This window comes from Thermobia domestica, chromosome 15 (genome assembly GCF_964235325.1).
Source record: "Thermobia domestica chromosome 15, izTheDome1.hap1.1, whole genome shotgun sequence".
NCBI classification, from domain to species: Eukaryota; Metazoa; Arthropoda; class Insecta; order Zygentoma; family Lepismatidae; genus Thermobia; species Thermobia domestica.
This window is the reverse complement of record NC_137468.1, coordinates 66,044,593-66,056,677: the sequence shown is the minus strand read 5'-3', so window position 1 is coordinate 66,056,677 and position 12,085 is coordinate 66,044,593. Positions and strand designations below refer to the sequence as shown.

The window sequence follows — 12,085 nt, the reverse complement described above, 5'->3', positions numbered from 1 at the left end:
TCAATATTCTTTGAGGATCCGAATGTGAGGACATGAATATTATTTAGAGACAATGAGGATTTAGCATGAGGGAATCATTATTGAGGAAGAGGGCAACTAAATACGAGGGCACGTATTATATAAGGATGAGAACAAGTGAAAGCAAGAGGGAGTGGGAGTGAGTAACTGAGTTGAAGAAAGTGAAATTATCAGTATTATTTGAAGATAAGATCATCGACATTATTTAAGGATGAGAAGGGATAAAGGTGAAAGGGTTAGTAAGAGTGAGTATGACGGAGTTGAGTGAGAGTGAAATCATCGATATTATTTATGGGTGAGGGTGAATGAGTGTGAATGAGTGTCAGTATGAAGGAGTTGATTGGTTATGGGTGAGGGTGAGGGAGTTTAGTGAGGGTAAGGATATCAATATTATTCAAGCTTGAGAGCTAGTGAGGTTAAGTGCATCATTATTATTTGACGATAAGAGCGGGGGGAAAGTAAGGGCGTCGACATTATTTAGAATGAGGGTGAGAAAATCGATATTACTTTTGAATGAAGGCGAATCAGAGTAAAGGCATCAACATATTTGAATTTTGAATGTAGGTGAGTGAAGGTGAAAGCATTTGCATTATTTGATGATGAGACCAACTGAAGTTGAGGACATTAATGTTGTTCACGATATGGATGAGTGAGGGCGAGGACATGAATGTTATTTGAGAATGAGGTCAAATGAAGGTAAGGGCATCAATATTATGTGAGAATGAAAGAAAGCGAGCGTAAAGAGAAGCATATTCTTTGAGGGTAAGTGCGAGTAAGAGTATGAGTGAATTTAGCAAAAGGTGAATTCATCAATACTATTTATGTGTGATGAGGAATGAGTGCGAATTAGTGTTAATATGAGGGAGTTAATTTTGTATGAGTGAGGGTTAGGGTGAGGATAACAATGCTATTAACGGTGAAGGTGAGTGAATGCAACTTTATGTAAGTTAAGTGAGAGTTACGGAAAATGTCAATCTCATGATTGGAGACATTGAGAGAAGTGGAGAAACCGTACTATATTGTTATGAAAGGAATGACAGAATTAAAATCACCTACAGGAAGACGCCATGTGAAAAAAAGAAAAGAAATAATAAAAGTACAAGCAAATAAGAAAGAAAAACTACACGGAAATTAAAGAATTTGGCTCAGCATAAGAAAGACTGAAATCTTATGTGAAAGTGTTGACATACAAGATTACTCTGAAATAAATCAAGAGATAAATTATCCAAAAGAAATTTAGTAACATCCAATAGGCCTTTTTTCCCATCACGCATATAATTATGCATATTACAATATTTCAAAGGGCAACCCGATAAAAAAATACAAGTTTTATTTTTAAGTTTCATGTCCCTGATTTGTCACGAAGGGTAAAGCAGACGGATGATTTATTAATATAAATGATTATGTAGGAATTGGTGGAATGATAATATGGAGGAAATGGCGAAATCTTTACAAAACTCACATACATTATGTTATCCATCACAAACTTACATGCCCTGAGATCGAACTAGAGACCACTAACGATATAGATGAGCGGTTCACAATATTTTGTTTTTAATTTGTAATAGAGAAACTGTTCACGATTTTCAGGACTACCAGGCTCGACAGGGTCACGATTATAGAAGAAGCGAGTATACTTTAAATTGCTCATTGCTTTTCAGAGAAATTTAAACCCTCGACGAGATTCGCCTCACGATCATCAACCTAACGTTTAACCTAACACGACCGCTGAACAGTTGTATAACTGTGACTTACCATGTTTCCTAACAACCACTCTTTATTATCTACAGCATTATCCCGTTTTCTCCCACATTTTCTTTCTACAAAGTATTCACAATCAGTCTCGTTCATTGATCATGCGTATTCTTTATTTTAGGGCACAACAGTGGAATATAATACTAAAATATTTCTCATTTCTTTCTCTTTCTAAAAAGAACGCTTCTGCATCTCTCTTATAAGATAAAGTTTTTATTTTAAATATGTATATACTGTAAAATTTAAAGTAACTAGTTCCTTTTTATCATGTAAAAATTCTCAACTGAAATATATTAGTTCGTACATCTCCCTACTTTCCCAGAGCTCTTGCGTCACGGACTATTTGATCATATTTTAATCAAAACGTGCTCAGCATGTCGAGAGTTCCATAACGAGAATCTACACGATCTCCGTTTTCTCCATCCAATATAGGTGTGCTTTCCCTCTCTCTTTACATTTCCTCTTTCGCTTTTTCTTTTTAAACATCTTTGGCAGGATCTCGATAATTTTTTCCCCATTTTTTCTCTATCCAATATATTGGATTTTGCATTTTCACTTTCTTTTTTTTTTTTAAAAAAAAAAAAGCAAAATAGGTTTCCGGATACGACTTTTTTTTTTTTAAAAAAAAAAAAGAAAGGTACAAGTTCGTGGTTACTGTTGTTATACACTACATTTATTTATCAAAATGTGTCCTTAATTATGTACTTGTAAATACGATAATATGAAGGATCAATAAGGAATGAACATAATCTATGAAATATCAAGATATATAACTAATGATTCAATTAAAATGCAATAAGTAATAGGGTCGAATAAGTATATATATATATATATATATATATATATATATATATATATATACACTGTATATTATTAGCTAACTTTGCGTCTTCTACACTGACTACAACTCATGAATTTGTAAATAAATTGATGTTTTCATGTCATTTTCAGTTATGTTTAGGAAGTATACTTCAAGAGAAAATCTTCATCCTTCATGTTTTCTGAATACCGATTCGGTCTCTACGGCACTAATTTCCAACCAGGTGGAAGCTGATGTATGACGTGTGAACACGATTCTACAGTCAGGTTCACACCTCCTGACGTTTAAGGCATATCCTTCTTTTCACATGGGCAACGTTGTCTAATAGCTTTGTTTCTGGATTAGGAGAAAGCAATTACAAAGGTACGTCCTTATACAGCTAATATATGTCACTATAGCGTTACCAAGTTTGTAAAAAACGAATTTGTTTCTCAATATCTTACTTTTTCGTGTTAATGTTTCACGTTATACCTGTACATGAGAGGAATCGAAAGCCGACAACGTCGCACCTGCACACCTTTGGCTTTTGACAGACGTCAAGAGGTTTGAGCCAGACTTTAGAAGAAACGACACAGAGAATTAGAAAAGGTCAATGCGGAGGAATAGAGTGGAATGATTAATCGTTATTTAGGAGTAATGCTTTCATATTTGTTTGTTTAGGGCCAAAGATATATGAGACGACCAACCGTTTTAAGTGAAATTCGAACCACCGCAATGTGTTTAATTTTGTAACGCTTGGACACCGGGACCTAAGACCACGTACATCAAAACGTATACGGTAGACCAGTTTGGAAGACTCGAGTATTTATTAGTGGGAGTTGCATACGAGTACTTACAAAACAACAGAATTGGCATGGATCTTATTGTTTCTCTGTCATAGTCATGTGAATTTGTCAATAATAATGTTTCTTAATTATATTTGAGGTCTGTTTGGCCCTAAAAGTGGCACGTTCTTATGACACAGAGAATGCCATAGGAAACGACCGCTTTACATTCATATTCCTACTCAGATTCAAGAGGACAGGACAGCAAAGTACAGTACTGTAAGGAATGCAACAAAGCCTTGTACCCCATATTCACTCAAACACGTGCTACACAAAGGTCCCTCCAACGTTATGATTGAACCACACACTAAATACACCCAGGATTCTTTCTCTCTCCGTTTCCTCTGCGACCTTCTTCTTCCTCGGCTTGGCTGTCCATGCTCTGGTCAATATGCGCCTAGCCTATATATGTATGTTCCTTTGTGTAATAAAGTTTAATGTATATGCTTTCCCGCGGGCGCGCGTGGTACAAGATCCAATCTTTCTGGAGGTAATAAACTACCGACACATATACTAAACACTACCGTACTGACAAAGTGACTTTAAAGTACAATATATATTTACTTTACAATATTTTATATATCATCCAATCACTGTTTATCGCAACGTAATTGCAGAACAAAATGACGTTGAAGGATACATCCTGTTAGCGCAAATTGTTCTTCTAATTTTGAGGAATTGAGAGACGAACAAATGGACATCAGAAGTTCACTTTTTGTTGTTATATTTTTATGTTTATAAAAAGTATACTTTAATTAAATTAATATTCCTTCCTACATCTCAAATATTGAATTTTGCTTGACTATTAATAAAGAAAATCTACTTTTATAGTCTCTCGAAAGTTAAAAAAGAAATGGAATAAAATCTTGAACGTACAACGATTATGCACCAATGCTAAGTGTAAAGATGACGGTGATCATGGATAAATTAGTTGAATAAAGAAAGGAGGAGGAAACGGAAAAACCTCAAAAAAACTCACGCTCACGGTATGTCTACCACAAAGCCCAATTGGAGCGAGGAGGACTGAAAACAGTGACCTAATACACTAGAGATGAGCGCTTTGCCACTGTGTCATCGAGGCCCCAGGTTTACTGGTGGTAGAATGTTTATGTCTGGTGTGTCGGGTTCCTGACACAATCCAAGGCCATGTGTGTTTAATGGTGGACAACATTAATTGAATGTGTTTTCTGGAGGTTCTTCCGGTTTTTCTTCACATTCTCATTTCACCAAGTTTTTTTTTTTATATTATTCATTCATTAATGTTAATCATTCGTATCTTTAACCTATGTGATACTAGCGTGGTATGTGAAACTGCAGATCTCATTTCATTTATATTTTTTCTTATCATGTGTTGTATATTTTATGATGTATGCATAATTTCGTGAAGTACGTATCACGCCCATACCCTACCCAATCGCAGCTCGCTACCTAGCTACCAGAACATAAAAACTTGTGTACCATACAGAAGACGGGCAGTTGGAGAAAATCAATCGGTCCAAGCTTTGGGGAAAGGGTTTCAATACTACAAGTTATTACGTCTATGTAGTACTGAACAGGTATTATTCTGTCCCCGAAAAGACGATAAGTAACTAAAATGCTTTCGCTTATGTTTTTAGAAACAAATGGATAGATTTAGACTGATTTTATAAGAGAAAGATACAAAGTAATACAGAGTAAGATACAAAGATATTTTTATACTGGATCCATCATTTCCCTATTAAAAAAATATAGTTTCATTGAGAAAGTGTACAGATGTATGTTAAATTAGGACGTTTTGGGAGCTCCTGACCCGGTGGACCCCCGAGGGTGTGTCCTGATGAGGATTTACAGTCACTATATTATTTGATTCAATTAATTGGAACATATCGATTTGTATACACCTTATCCTTGCACATTCTTTTTTCGTTAAACGTTAATACATATTATACATAAATTTCTTGCAATCTATCAAAAGTAAAATGTTAAACTTTAGATAAGTTAACGAAAGTACGTATTAATGATGTTTTCCCGCTTTTTTAAGGAAAGAAAATTTCATAATATCAATGATTTTTTAAAGGAAGTATCCGTATAAAAGAGGCTAATATGAAGTTAGAGCCATTTTCACAGTTAGTAAGACTTCCGCCAATACACAAACACAGATGTCTCTGTGGGCAAACAGTTTCCTTCTGCTCTCTACAGCGTTCTATATAACGGAAATCGGTATTTGTTTGTGTGCTTGAGAGAGAAAGAGAGATAGAGAGGGAGAAGACAAAAGTGAGCCTATAGAAGAGAAAGAAGAAGAGAAAGAGGAGGAAGAAGAAGAAGTTAGAAGATCCCTGAGGGAGTTCGTAAGTTTAACCGTTGCCTCACTAGAGTACAAAGTTTCAAGCAATCAACATCAAAAGTCAAGCGGTTTTACCTGCCAAGGAAATTGCAATCCGTTGTAGATCTCTTGGTAACTTTGGTTTCGTTTGTGTGTTTTGTGCAAGAGATCATGCTAGAAAGATTTTCTTATATATATATATATATATACATATATATATATATATATATATATATATATATATATATATATATATATATATATATATATATATATATATATATGTGTGTGTGTGTGTGTGTGTGTGTGTGTGTGTTTCTGCACTTCTTCGAAGTAGAATGATGTACATATATACGGTATAAGTCTTATGTAATCATTTTAAGGTTTGCTTGTACGATTCCATTCTTATATGATTTTTATATTCTTGAATTCTGAGTTTGTGTGTTAATTTTGATCAAGTTTATAAGCAAAAAATAACATTTATCAAAGCATTTTTGGTTTCGAGAAATGATGGAATAGGAGGATGTATGGTAATAGTTTCAAGAAAGACAGAGAAAAAAACATATTCGATATTTCAACAGATTTACATGTTTCATAAGTCAACATGCAAAAAAAAAAGTTTTTGGATCTCCGTTCACACTGATGAATGGACCAGAGTCATAACAATTGGCGGTGTAAGGTACTGAGACTGAAGGACGAAAGGGCCTCGCACTCGCCTTTTGATACACATATTACAAACTTATTATTGAATTATTAAGTTACCCTCTTATTTAGTTTGGATCTTTATTCGTATGTGATATGAACATTATAACATTTCAGATTAGTAGCAAAATTGTTTTAATTCTAAAAATAATTAGGCAATAAAAAAGTTAAATTGGCTTACATCGTATGCACGCAATACAAACTATTTTGGAGATAGCCAGCTTAAGCTCGGTATTAGAATACATAATAGCAATCATCGATATATGATTATAGTAATTAAAAAGTTTATGTATAATATATTCTTGTGAACATCGAAAAGATTTAATAGTAGGAATGAGTAAATTCAAGACCAACACCTTCCTGTTCTTGGCTTTGGTTTTGCACTCGAGTCCTTGGTTTTGCTTGCAAAAACCTTGCAAGTCTTGCTTTTAAGAGGTTGTATGCTTGTCATGGGTAAATTTTGCTTTAGATATAAGAGAAAATAAGAGATACGCGTATCATTGCCTGTTTTAAACCGTCAATAGTAACAAGAATGCACTTCCTAAATTTAATATTGTTCTTAGTATAGGGTGATCGGAAGGGGCGTACCCCCCTTTAGTTTCAACAGTATACTGCTAATTATGATAGAATGCCTGTACACAGTTACCTTGTAGTCTTAAGAGTCATAAACTTCGGTATGATAACCATCCATGTGGTAACACAGCTGAATTCTGCGCAAGTTCTCGCAGATGTTTTGTGGACATACTCCGGAGTCACGAGAGTGAAGGCGTGTTCCATAGCTGCTCTTAATTCCTGCATTGTGTGATATCGAGTGTTTCTTACTTGTTGCTTTATGAAACTCCAGAAAGCATTGTCAGGTGTTGTAAGATCGATATTCTACAATAACTAACACAATACTGTTGAAACTAAAGGGAGGGGGGAGCCCACTTCTGGACCACCCTGTATATCATAGTGTACAGAATTACTAAATTCGATACTATATTACGCTTTAGTTTTAGAAAAACGTCATTAACATACTTGTTAGTTTACTTTTAATTTATCTGTCGTCTTAGGCACACAATTATTTTTCGTAAAATTACACAGAATCCAATTATCAGTTGTCATAAATGAAACAAATGATGACTACAGTAAATCAGACACTGAAGTTCTTACCCTGCAGCAATTCATAGAATTATACTCTCTTTCGTCTTCTACACCGTTAAAATTCAGTATCATTCTACGTGCTCTAGGTAATTTCCAAAGGAAGACCAAAGATAAAAGGGGAGTGCATTTGACATCTTTTGTTGCTCGCTTTTGCTAAGGAGGACTCATACCCACAAGGCTAGACAATTAACGATAATGAGACGAGTTATGGCTCAAGTGAGAGTATCGACAGGCAGATGCAAGTCATAGAAAGCAAAATTACTTTCGAAATTATGGAGGAATATTTTACTGTGCAACGAATCTATTACCATAAACCTTCTAAATTTGGAAACTTTCTGTGGACAATACACCCACTTTTTATATATTACTCTAAAGAAACTTTTGTTTTTTATTATAAGTTTTGTGTAAATATATAAAGCAGGAAAAAGCAAGCATGGGATGATTTTTTCAGCGTTGTATTGAGATTAAAGCTGAAGTCTTAAAAATTATATATATATATATATATATATATATATATATATATATATATGTGTGTGTGTGTGTGTGTGTGTGTGTGTGTATGTATGTATATGCATGTTGTATATAAATAAAAAGAAGCCTTGTACGAATACATGAGTTCTGCATATCTTTTATATTAAGTTTTGGCTAATACAATTCATAAATTTTAAATTCACGTTTCTTTTGGGATTCCTAAAGTGAGTACAGAGCAAAGAATTGTGTGTTCTTTAAATGCCAATTGAGTGCAATAAAAACAGTATTAGTATTCCTTTCAATAACACATACTTCCTAGAGCAAAACATAATTTTTAATAAAACATAAATCATTTAGCAAAGCATAATTCCTTCAACAAAACATAAGTCCTTCATCAAAATTGTTCAAGTAGTTTGTGTGCAAGATTATTGCAAGTTCGGTTTGGTCTTGGTTTACATCTTGTACTTCCAAGTCTTGGTTCTGGTCTTACTTTTGGTCTCGTGCTTACGTGCAAGACCAAGACACCTCTGTTAATCACTATCTAGTAGACTGACATGTTACCTTTTAATGATATCACCCGTTCTTGGCGTTACAACCAAGTGGTGTACCACATCACTATTGATATACACATAAATCAAAGTGATACTGTTGATACAGTTTCTAGCAAGAAGATGACGATGCCGTGTATTATAGGGAGCTAGCTTTAATGCGAAGCTGAGGAATTCAGAGTTGATTGGCAGGTTCCCCACCCAGTCGCCAAGAAACGGTCACTCGACGGTCCTGGGCAGGGTTGCCAGTGCGTTGTGAAAAAATCAGCTAATACTCACTTAATTCAAAGAGTTTATGCAATTATGCAATTCCTATCGGAGATCTCTGTATACGTGGACACACGCAAATTAGGCTGTGATAACAAATGTTTCAGTTTTTTTTCCTCGCTTCTTCGTCGCACTGCACTATGGCCTTCCTTATTATTACTTCTCTAGCTTCGCTGTGTATAGTTTGCCCTCTCTTACGCTGTGAAGCCATTGTCAAATGAATAATAAGCAACAAAGCCGCAACAACAACAGCACACAATAAATAACCAACTCACACTAACTCTTCAGAATGACATTCATGTGACAAATTTTTAACCCTGGCAACGCTGACATATAGGAGGGTAAGGGAGTATTGGAAGAATTAGACAGAAAGATTGTTGAAATTTTTCCCCATTACCTCAGCCCCCGCTGGTAAACAACCTATAATACCTGGTCAATCGACATTGCTCTGAAACTGACTAACTGTCAAAAATATAGTAAACGGAATTACCTAGGTATATATGCAACTAATGGGAAAAACATCTTGAACGTCCATCTACTCTACTTACATGAATCAACATTAACCTGGATGTACTAAGGAAGAAAAAACTTAAGAAATCAGTTTAGCAAATGAAAGTTTTAAGAAGAAACTATGAAGTGGTTATAGACTACACAGAAAGAAACTTGTGCTCGGAATCGTGTATTTTGGAAACATGTTTAGCAAACGTAAAAGATTTGCTAGGAAATATTTTGTTGATCCTTTCTTGATGGTATATTTGAAGTTTCGGAACGCAAGTTTCGTGTTAGTAATTTATCCTGTTTCGTATGACTAAATTCATTAACAGTTTTGATTTTCTCAACTCAGAAAAACTTCGGAAATATGCATACCACTTTTTTCACAAAGGACTACAGCGATATACTGTAAGCCAATGTTTCTACGGTAAATATTTTTATGCGATTATAATAAAACTGAAATTGGAAACATGAAATCAGTTCGAGTAATCGTTTTGTTCTCATTGGAAAATGATTACTTTATGTTTTCCCTTGATATGCTTACTGTATATAAACATTCAAAGTCATCCACTCTAGTTCAGTCGCTAGAGCGCATGAACCTACTTTCTTCGTAATATCGGTTCAGATTTACAGTGGAAAGACTAAAATTTGAACGAATTACAGTGATTCCGATTTCACTTTTAATACTATATTCACGTCGGTGCTGGAAAAAAGACATTGAACTTCATTAAACAAACAAACCACACGTTTAACTTTTCTAACAATACCACCGAGTGTGTGGCTTCTGCTAAACGTTCGTTTTCGAAACGTTTGTTTCTGCTTAAGGTCATATACATTTGTTTCATAACAAAGGTTAATGAATATTTCTAGAACGAAAGCAAACATTGAGGCTGAATGTTGACATGATTATTAACATTTACTGAGGCTAAAGAGTGCTAAAAAAAATTGTTTGAAACAACTTTCGCTAATTTTAATGTATAACATTTACTTACTTAATTATTCTTTTTACTTAATTAATTATTTTTAGTTATTTTTAATTATATAATTATTCTTTTTACTTAATTACTTATTTTTTACTTATTTTCACTTAATTAATTATTCTTTTTACTTAACTTATTATCTTTTACTTAATAAATTATTATTTTTACTTAATTATTCTTTTTACTTAATTAATTATTCTTGTAATATTTTATTCTGAAACACAAAAATTAATCCATTTTATTTGAACAAATTGAAGTCACCTAGTCACCATTGATAATGCTCCGTATGATGGCCATTGATGTGGGCTAGTGCATAACATTACACTTTCTACAGCAGCAGACTTTCTTAAGATTGTACTAGAACTACACTATGTGATCAAAAGTATCCGGACACCTGGCTGAAAATGAGTTACAAGTTCGTGGCGTCCTCCATCGGTACTGCTGGAATTCAATATGGTGTTGTCCCACCTTTAACCTTGATGGCAGCTTCCACTCCCGCAGGCATACATTCAATCAGGTGCTGGAAAGTTTCTTGGAGAGTGGCAGCCCATTCTTCACGGAGTGCTGAACTGGGGAGAGGTATCGATGTAGGTCGGTGAGGCCTGGCACGAAGTCGGCATTCCGAAACATCCCAAAGGTGTTCTATAGGATTCAAGTCAGGACTCTGTGCAAGTCAGCCCATTAATGGGATGCTATGGTCTTGTAACCACTCCGCCGCAGGCCGTGCAGTATGAACAGGTGCTCGATTGTGTTGAAATATGCAATCGCCATCACCGAATTGCTCTTCAACAGTGGGAAGCAAGAAGGTGCTTAAAACATCAATGTAGGTCTGTGCTGTGAGAGTGTCACGCAAAACAACAAAAGTTGCTAGCCCCCTCCAAGAAAAGCACGACCACACCATAACATTACCACCTCCGCTTTTACTGCTGGCACTACACACGCTGACAGATGACGTTCACCGGGCATTCGCCATACCCACACCCTGCCATCGGATCGCTACATTGTGTAACGTGATTCGTCACTCATACAACGTTTTTCCACTGTTCAATCGTCCAATGTTTACGCTCCTTATACCAAGCGAGGCGTCGTTTGGCATTTACCTGCGTGATGTGTGACTTATGAACAGCCACTCGACCATGAAATAATAGTTTTCTCACCTCACGCCTAACTGTCATAGTACTTGGAGTGCATCCTGATGCAGTTTGGAATTGCTGTGTGATGGTCTGGATAGATGTCTGATTATTACACTTTACGATCCTCTTCAACTGACGGCGGTCTCTGTCAGTCAACAGATGAGGTCGGCCTGTACGCTTTTGTGCTGTACGTGTTCCTTCACGTTTCCACTTCACTATCTCATCAGACACAGTGGATCTAGGGATGTTTAGGAGTGTGGAAATTTCGCGTACAAATTTCTCACACAAGTGACACCCAATCACCTGACCACGTTCGAAGTCTGTGAGTTCCGCGGAGCGCCCTATTCTGTTTTCTTACAATGTCTAATGACTACTGAGGTCGCTGATAATGAGTACCTGGCAGTGGGTGGCAGCACAATGTACCTAATATGAAAAACGTATGTTTTTTTTGGGGGGGGTGTCCGGGTACTTTTGATCACATAGTGTATTTGTTCCTACATCTTTTTGCAGGCTTTCAAAGGGCCACATAACTTGTGAATGCAACGCCGTAAAAGCATACAATCGAGAAGTACAAAACTACAGTAATCCATGGGACTAGCATTTGGACGCTTAATGGGAATAATCTCTTTA

At 35.6% G+C, this 12,085-nt stretch overlaps 1 protein-coding gene across 2 annotated transcripts in view; it reads right to left on the bottom strand.

Annotated features, from left to right (window-relative positions):
- The window catches only part of LOC145671053 (5-hydroxytryptamine receptor-like), a 1,055,419-nt gene that overhangs the window by 100,260 nt on the left and 943,074 nt on the right, over window positions 1-12,085 (bottom strand). The window lies entirely within an intron of this gene.